The sequence below is a fragment of the Ixodes scapularis genome, unplaced genomic scaffold, assembly GCF_016920785.2.
Source record: "Ixodes scapularis isolate PalLabHiFi unplaced genomic scaffold, ASM1692078v2 PGA_scaffold0__279_contigs__length_252992795, whole genome shotgun sequence".
Taxonomy (NCBI): domain Eukaryota; kingdom Metazoa; phylum Arthropoda; class Arachnida; order Ixodida; family Ixodidae; genus Ixodes; species Ixodes scapularis.
The window spans coordinates 93,935,524-93,943,196 of record NW_024609835.1 but is presented as its reverse complement, the minus strand read 5'-3'; the positions used below and the strand labels follow the sequence as shown (position 1 = coordinate 93,943,196).

General features: G+C 46.0%; 1 pseudogene; it reads left to right on the top strand.

Moving 5' to 3' along the window:
• Positions 1-309: 309 nt before the first annotated feature.
• Positions 310-2,399, top strand: LOC115313229 (annotated as a pseudogene).
• Positions 2,400-7,673: the final 5,274 nt, after the last annotated feature.

Here is a 7,673-nt window from a genome sequence, read left to right as displayed (position 1 = left end):
TCCTATTATAAAAGTCTGGATCCCTGTTATGTAAACGATTTTCGTCCAGTTTCCATTTCGTGCAGATTTTCAGATTTTAAAATTGTCATTTATGAACGTCTACATTTTTTTAAACATAAAATTTCATCATTGCGGCACGGCTTCGTGAAAGGCAGATCTATTGAGACAAATATGAGTGTTTTCCTCGGGCTTAGCGCTCCTTTAGCACCCAGCTGTGGTAAAGTAGACTCTCGTTGTTTCGATATGCCAAAGGCATCTGACAAGGTTTCACAACTTTCACAACATACTTTTTTTTCGAATTGGAGAAGTATGACTTAAGCGCGACTTACTGTTCATGATTTGCAACTTACTCAGGAAAACGCCAGAATGGAGTTAGTTTTTCAGATGGTATGTCTCAGCCGTTCGTTTATTATCAGATGTTCCCCAGGGCTCGAACCTTGGTCCGCTGTTGTTTTCAGGGTTCCTTAATGAATTGCCGTCGCAGATGCACAACTCCAAAGCGTTATCGTAGCCGATGACTTCAAATTGTTCAGAAAGGTTGAGAATGTGCAGCACTACTTTCTGTTTCAAAATGACGTATGTTCTGTTGAGCAATGGTGCAAAACAAATAAACTGGAACAAAATCTCAAGAAAGCTTCGGTAATATCAATGAGCAGGATACACGAATGCATCGTTTTCAACTATATTCTCCCTGGCAGTCAGATACAACGTGTGTCTCTTGTACGGGAACTTGGTGTTCAAGGGGAGTCCAGGCTGGATTTTCACCAGCATGTTTTCAACATAGCCAGCCAGGCACTACAATGATTTGGTGCTGTATCGCGGTAACAAGAAGATTGCGCAGACGACACTGTGTTCGCAGTTTTTATTGTTCATCTGTGCGGCGGCGTTTTAGAGTTTGCATCCTTAATTTCATACTCTGTGCCTTTGTCCTATAGCAATGTAATAAAAAATGTACAGTGGAAGTTTATTCGCATGGTATACGATAGGCACATTGGTCGCCGTCCTCTTTATAGCTAGAGCTCTGTTATGGAAGACCTTGGCCTTCGAACTCGTTATTACAGTAGGCTTGCATATAGCATGCCATTTTTACGCAGAGTTGAAGGAAGTACATTTGACTGCAATGAGCTAATGTCGTCGCTGTGTTTCAGGGTCCCATCTGGGAAAAAAAAAAAAAAAACGCCTGCACACTTTTTATACAGATATGCACGTAAAGTTCAATGATACGGTTGCAAGAGACATACGACTTAAACATTTTGGAGCACAGTATTTTAATTAATTTAATTTTTTTACGGTGCTTCCGACAGCAGTGCTCCTTCTGTATTATTTCTGCGTCGTATCGCTAAAGCAGTATATGTCTGACAAACATTGTTTGCCTTATCTTACTTAATTTGTTAAGTATTAAGGATGTTCATTTTTTCTTTTTTTCTTTTTACTCTGCCTTTGGCAACGACAGTGACTGTTTTATTTGACAAAGTGTACTGTCCTGTAGGGCTCTCGGCTGTTGACATGCCTTGTCGAACGGACGGACGGCATGACATCGTCCGTCCGTCCGTCCGTCCACCGAATCCGATGAGCGCCTAGAACGGTCGCCAACTCCCCTCGATGTGGGACCCATTATGGCTGCAAGCGATGCAACTAAGTGGTCTGTTGCTTTAACCGCCAAATTTTGAACCCATTTTATTGGTAAGGGACCGCAATACCTTGGAAATCAATCAGAACATTGCCCTACCTTCAAGAGACTCTAGACGAGCCAAAAGCAATACCTATCCCCTCTACTTTTTGTAAGAAAGGCTGCTAATGGGGAGGTGTTTGAGTAACACTGGCTCATGTGCTCACACTTGGAAAAAGTCAATGTTTTGTTTCATGTGCAAATTGTTCGCGGTTCCAAGCGATGTCCATCCTTTTGCGACTCACAAATTTTGCAAATGGAAAAAGGCGGAAGAAAAAGCAAGGGCTCATGAAGGCAGCCCAGACCACCGGAATGCTGCCGTTGCGTGACTGGCTCGCTCAACCATTTGTGCCAGAAAAAACAGAGTTCCGCACTTTGTATGAGCGCCTACCGAAAAGAAGTACTGAAGCGAGTCGTGGCAGTAATTAGGTTGCTAGCTGAGTGAGAATTCGCATGGTGGGGAAGCGAAGAAGTGTTGGGATCACCTAAAAATGGCCATTTCTTAGGCATACTACAAGTGATTGCGCAATTTGACCCCACTTTGAGAGGTTACATTGTCCTCCTCGGCAATAAAGATAGGGATCACCCGTCGTGCCTCTCGAAGTTCACTTGCGATGCGTTCATTGACTTGATGGCACAGACCGTGCAAAAGCGAATTGTCGAGGAGGTGCAAAGTGCCAAATATTACTCTTTGATTGACCAACTGCATGTTGTATTCAGTATTATTTAATTGCTATTGTTTATAAAAGGTTCATTGATTTTCTTCTACTTCAATCACACACAGGTCAGTTCCTGGCTGCCACAGTACTCTCTCTCCTTGACGTGAACAGCATTTCAGTTAATAACTGCAGGGGTCACTCTTATGAGAATGCCAGTAACATGTCGGGGAAGTATAAGGGTCTCCAAGCCCAGATTAAAGAAGAATAAAAAAAAACGCTACCTTTTTATGTTTCTCGCTCCGGTCCTTCCTTAAATCTACTAAGAGCTTGCAGTGTTGATTGCTGTGTAAAGGCAGTGAAGTGTTTGAGCGTAACTCAGAAGCTGTACGTGTTCTGTTCTGCTTCGCCAAAGCACTGGATATATTTTATGAACAGCCTTGGACTTGGAAGACAGACCTCCTTCCTGAAAAACCTGCCTGGCAATGGACAGTCAAGGCACGCCGTTTCCTGCAAAGAAATTGTACGTAATTTCAATCACATCTAGAAATGTCTGTGTAGCACTATGAACGACGAGTATGAAACCTGCGATACGTGTATTGAAGCTCAGATTATTTTCAATAAATAATCTATGCTTCATACCGCGTTAATGGCAACACTGTTGAATGATATTCTGTAGCGGCTTGAAAAGACCACTGTCGTACTTCAAAGACCTGGTTTAGACCACTCAACAGTTGTTGACTTGTTGAACTCACTTGACGGCTTCGTGAATTACCTCCGGCCTCAATTTGAAGCTATCGAAGAGAGGAATAAGGCACTGAACGTGGAGCAGTGTTATACTCGTAAAAAAACTCGGGACTTTCCAGGACAATTCACAAAAATTAGGGGAGGACGACAGGACTCGCGGCCGGAAAGGGTTCGAGATAGATATGTTTTACGTAATTCTTGATAATTTGAGATCAGCGCTGCGTGGTCCCAAAACTGTGTACATCGACATCTACCAAATTTTTCGCTTTCTAACGCTTCTTACAGACAGTCGAAGCGACGACTAACGAATCAAGTAAGCTGATTGGCTAGCAGAGATTTACAAGGACGACCTTGAGCCGACATTTTCAAGTGAAGTCCTTCAGTTCTCACATTACCGTTCTCAGAGAGTTGTACTTCTGAAGACAGAAGTGCTCGAGTACTTTTAAAAATGTTGCAGGAGAGAGTCATTGAAAGCGTTTTTCTCACACCTTTGCACTGCTCTTAGAATATACCTGTATATCTCTGTATCAAACTGCGAGAGCGAACGATCCTTTCTAGAGGTGTCCTTGATTAAAAATTGCCTCCCCTCCACCCTCGGCGATGTATAAAGTTTAATTCTCTCGCCATCCTGTCTATCGAGAGGGACCTATGCAGAGCGAAAGTAGTCTGCTCCTTGCGCAGGAGTGGCGGTGACGCCACAAACACTCAGATTTCTGATTGACCTTGTAATAAAGTATAGTGGGCAGACCTCAGTGCAAGATGCCTTGAGGTCTACCCACTATTTTTATTTCAAAACGCCAATAAGTGCTTCGTTTTTTTTTTAGATTGTCGCAACCGCTGTGCAAGAAGCAGACGAACTTGCGCTCCGCATTGGGTGAGATATCTTTCGATGAAACAACATATCAAATTTCAAGCTTGAAGGGTCGGAAGGTGCCTCTTTAATGTGATGTCTGTATTACTGTGCTTTGGGAGTTGTTTTCATTTTGCTTGATAGCATTTAAAAAGTCTGTGACAAATACTTCAACTTTGTAACCGCTTTTCCTGGATCTCAAAAAATGTCCCCACGGTTACTTTCCCGCAGAACGTTCGGAAAGCCAAGGACTTCGATCTACGAGGTGTACTCGGTTAAAGACAAACCAAAAATACAAAAACACAAAAATAAAATCAGCGACGTGGCACTCGTAATCATGTGAAATGATATGCTCAATGCCATTTGAACATGCTGGATGCCATGTCTTTGGAAATTTTTGACCTGGTCATTCGCCGAGTTCTCGCAACTGTCGGAATTCGCTCTGCTCAGCAGGAAAGCGAACGAACGAATTTTTAAAGGATATACCAGAGATGAAGAAAAGCTATCGTTTTCACTATATGTCTTAACTTCCTTGGAATTTATAAAAATAAAACAATGGACACATAGGATTGCGTTCTTTATGAAACTGATTGTATATATTGCATAGTCAATAATTTCGTACTAAATATCGTTACAATATATCGGGTAAACTTACCACATTTCCAGGCGATTGGAAGCGTGGACGCTTTAATAAAGTATGTTTTCTTTCACCAAAACTTTCTATTTTTAACCAACATCGTCATCATTATCATCACCATCGTCATCATTGTCTTCGTCATCACTGTCATTATCATCATCGTCAAGACCTCAGACTTCGGGGCCCTGGGCTAATGATGGCCAAGGCCCTGAAATCTGCGGTCTTGATGATGATGATAATGTTAGTGATGACGAAGACAATGATGATGATGATGATGATGATGATGATGATGATTTTGGTTAAAAATAAAAAGTTTAGTGAAAGAAAACACACTTTATTAAAGCGTCCACGCTCCGAATCGCCTCGAAATGTAGTAAGTTAACCCGATATATTTTAACGATATTTAATACGAAATTCTTGACTATGCAATATATACAATCAGTTTCATAAAGAACGCAATCTTACCGTCGTCTTTGTGGGTAGCGACGCTGGACGTTTTCACTGCTACAGATAGCTCCCCCCTAGAGACGTCTCCTGTAGGCTTGCAGCAGGCTGCTGGGGTCGGAGCGATTCTCTGAGCAGTAGCCGATGAGGCTCAGAGGACTGGCGCTGTTGCTGTTAGCGTGTGCTGCGAACGGAACGACGTGGTAGAGAGCAGTGGACGCTGAATGCAGCGTGCCGTGAGCGTACAGGTTGTGATAAAGGTTCAGGCCAGGCGAAGTGGAGGCAGCAGGTAGCGGGAACAACGATCCGGTCGTAATATGGCTCCGAGGTTTAGTGGGCTGTATCCCCACTCAGTCACCTGGGGAGATTGCGAAGATGGCGGCCTGCTGCGGGACCGGTGCAGTGTAATCTTCGGAGATAATGCTCCGAGTGGAGAGCAGGTGCCTGGCCTAGCAGTGATAAAGAGGCCCTGGTCGGTCAGTGACGTGCCTTACTAGGAAAAGTCTGGTGCGCCGTGACTTACCATGCCCCAGCGTGGCGCAATGAGGCACGATCCACACGTTGTGGCACCACGCGACCTCGCCAGGCCAGCACCACGCCACACAGATAAACACGGCTGCCGGGGCGACACCAGGGACTGCGGCAGTGGTGGAAAGGCCAAGAAACGTACACTTGAGAAGTCGGCGGGATGGGTGAGGTGTTCGCTGCCCGTTGCCCGAGAGATGCCGGCAGCAGACGCGACAGGGCAGAGGCGGCGGCGGAAACTCCGGTGGAGGGGGGGGGGGGGGGGGGGGCGTGGTAGATGTGCTTCCCGCATAATCATCCGAAAGGTCATGCTATTGCTATGCCCCGGACCCGCGGAGGATCTTCGTCTGGATAGCAGGTGCTCGGAGTCGATCATCAGGTTTGGGTCACCAATTTGTAGTACGTTCGTTGTTGACGACGGAGGAGATGGTACCACAGAATTCGAGCTTATTTGAAAACATTGTTTGATCCACGTGCCAACGGGCACGTGCCAACGAGTAGCGTCGTCGTCTTGATCGGTGGCGACGCTGAAGGTATTCCCTACTGAAAAAAACCATTTGGCGCCCATATGAAAATAAACGGGTCCATACCGGTAACCGTTTAACCATACTGGTCACCAGTTTGTCAAAGGGGTCGCCCGTATGGCTCAAATGGGTCCCCCGTATGAGCCATAACGGTCACCTATTTGGCAAACGGGTCGCTCGTCTGGGCAAATGGGCGACTCGTTTGGGCAAAGTTGTCGCACGTTTGCTCAAACCGGCGACCATGTTGCAAACTGCACCGGTTTAATCAAACGGCTCTCCGGAGCCCGTTTGATATTGAACGTACAGATCGGCGGCGTGGGCACGCCTAGCGTTTCAGCCGTGGCAGCCAATGTTTTCCGGAAGGCTGGGAGCGCCGGTTCATCGATTTCAGATCGTCCGCGTAATGCAAATAATTATATTTATATTTCAATTGCGCTGATTTTCGATTATACTGCAACTAAAACTAACACCTTTTTTTTTTTTTTTTTTTTACGTAAACGCGCGACGTTGGTGAGCCGATATATTTGACAGACCTTTAATACTTTGTCCATCTTTGTTGCCTCAATTTACTTATTCAGCTCGAATCTCTCTCGCAGAAGACGCGACCGCGTGAAAGAATGTACGTCTAGACTCCGTTTCACTTTAATTCAAGACGCAGCGAAGGTAGCACGCGTACACGCGGCTGCAAGAACATCGAGCATTGCGAGAGTACGCCCGCCGTTGCAGCACTCAAACTACGAGCTTGCGCTGAGTTCTTTCTTCGCTCGGGCGCAAGCCGAGCTTCTGGCAGCCCCGCCACCATTTCCAAGGTTCGAGCGCGCGCGCGCCCGCGCGCGCGTTTGTTCTTCGGGACTACAAAAACGCATCTCCCTGGAATGCCTGGGGAGAGGGGGAGGGGCTGTCCCAGTGGTCCCAGCGCCTTGACCTCGCCCCCTCCCTCCTCTCTTGTCACCCCTGTCACGTGACCCACAGCAGCGCGCGAGCTACACGCTGATAAGCATCGAGATCCGGAAGGGCGCGCCTTGCAGCCGCTTTTTACTTTGTCTGCTTGTTGTCAGTTGCTGCTCGAAGTTCGCTCGTCCTACCTGCTTCAATCTGTCGCCTAACCCTGCGGTCTTATTGGGATGTCTCTCGACAACGTATTGGATGTGCACCAAAGCTATCAGTGTTCGAAAAGACCCACGTGTATGTCGGCAACGAGCGATTCTTCAAAGAAGTCGCAAATTCTCGCGGTTTGGTTGGGTTCGGCAAATGACAGCTTGTGCGCCGCATCGTGTTGAAACTTCCAAGGAGCCGTTCCCTCTCGTTTGTGTTTGTGTGGTTGTCCTGCTTTGATCGTGTCGACAAATATCACGGATTACCTCTTTCAAGTCCGCTATTGTTATGGTAAGTGCACTGCAACCTACGTGTTGGCAACGATTGACCGTTCTTCTACGCGTACTCTTCTAAATTATCTAAAGAATTATGCAGCGCCTATTCGCGCGGCAGCCAGGTGAATAATTTCCCCGAAAGTCTACCTGTACAGTGTTCACAGATCGCTTGCACGTTTGTACTTGTCTACAGAAGAGGTAATAAACTTCGAGGAGAATTGAAAACAATCTTTTGTGTCGGTTTTCCTGTC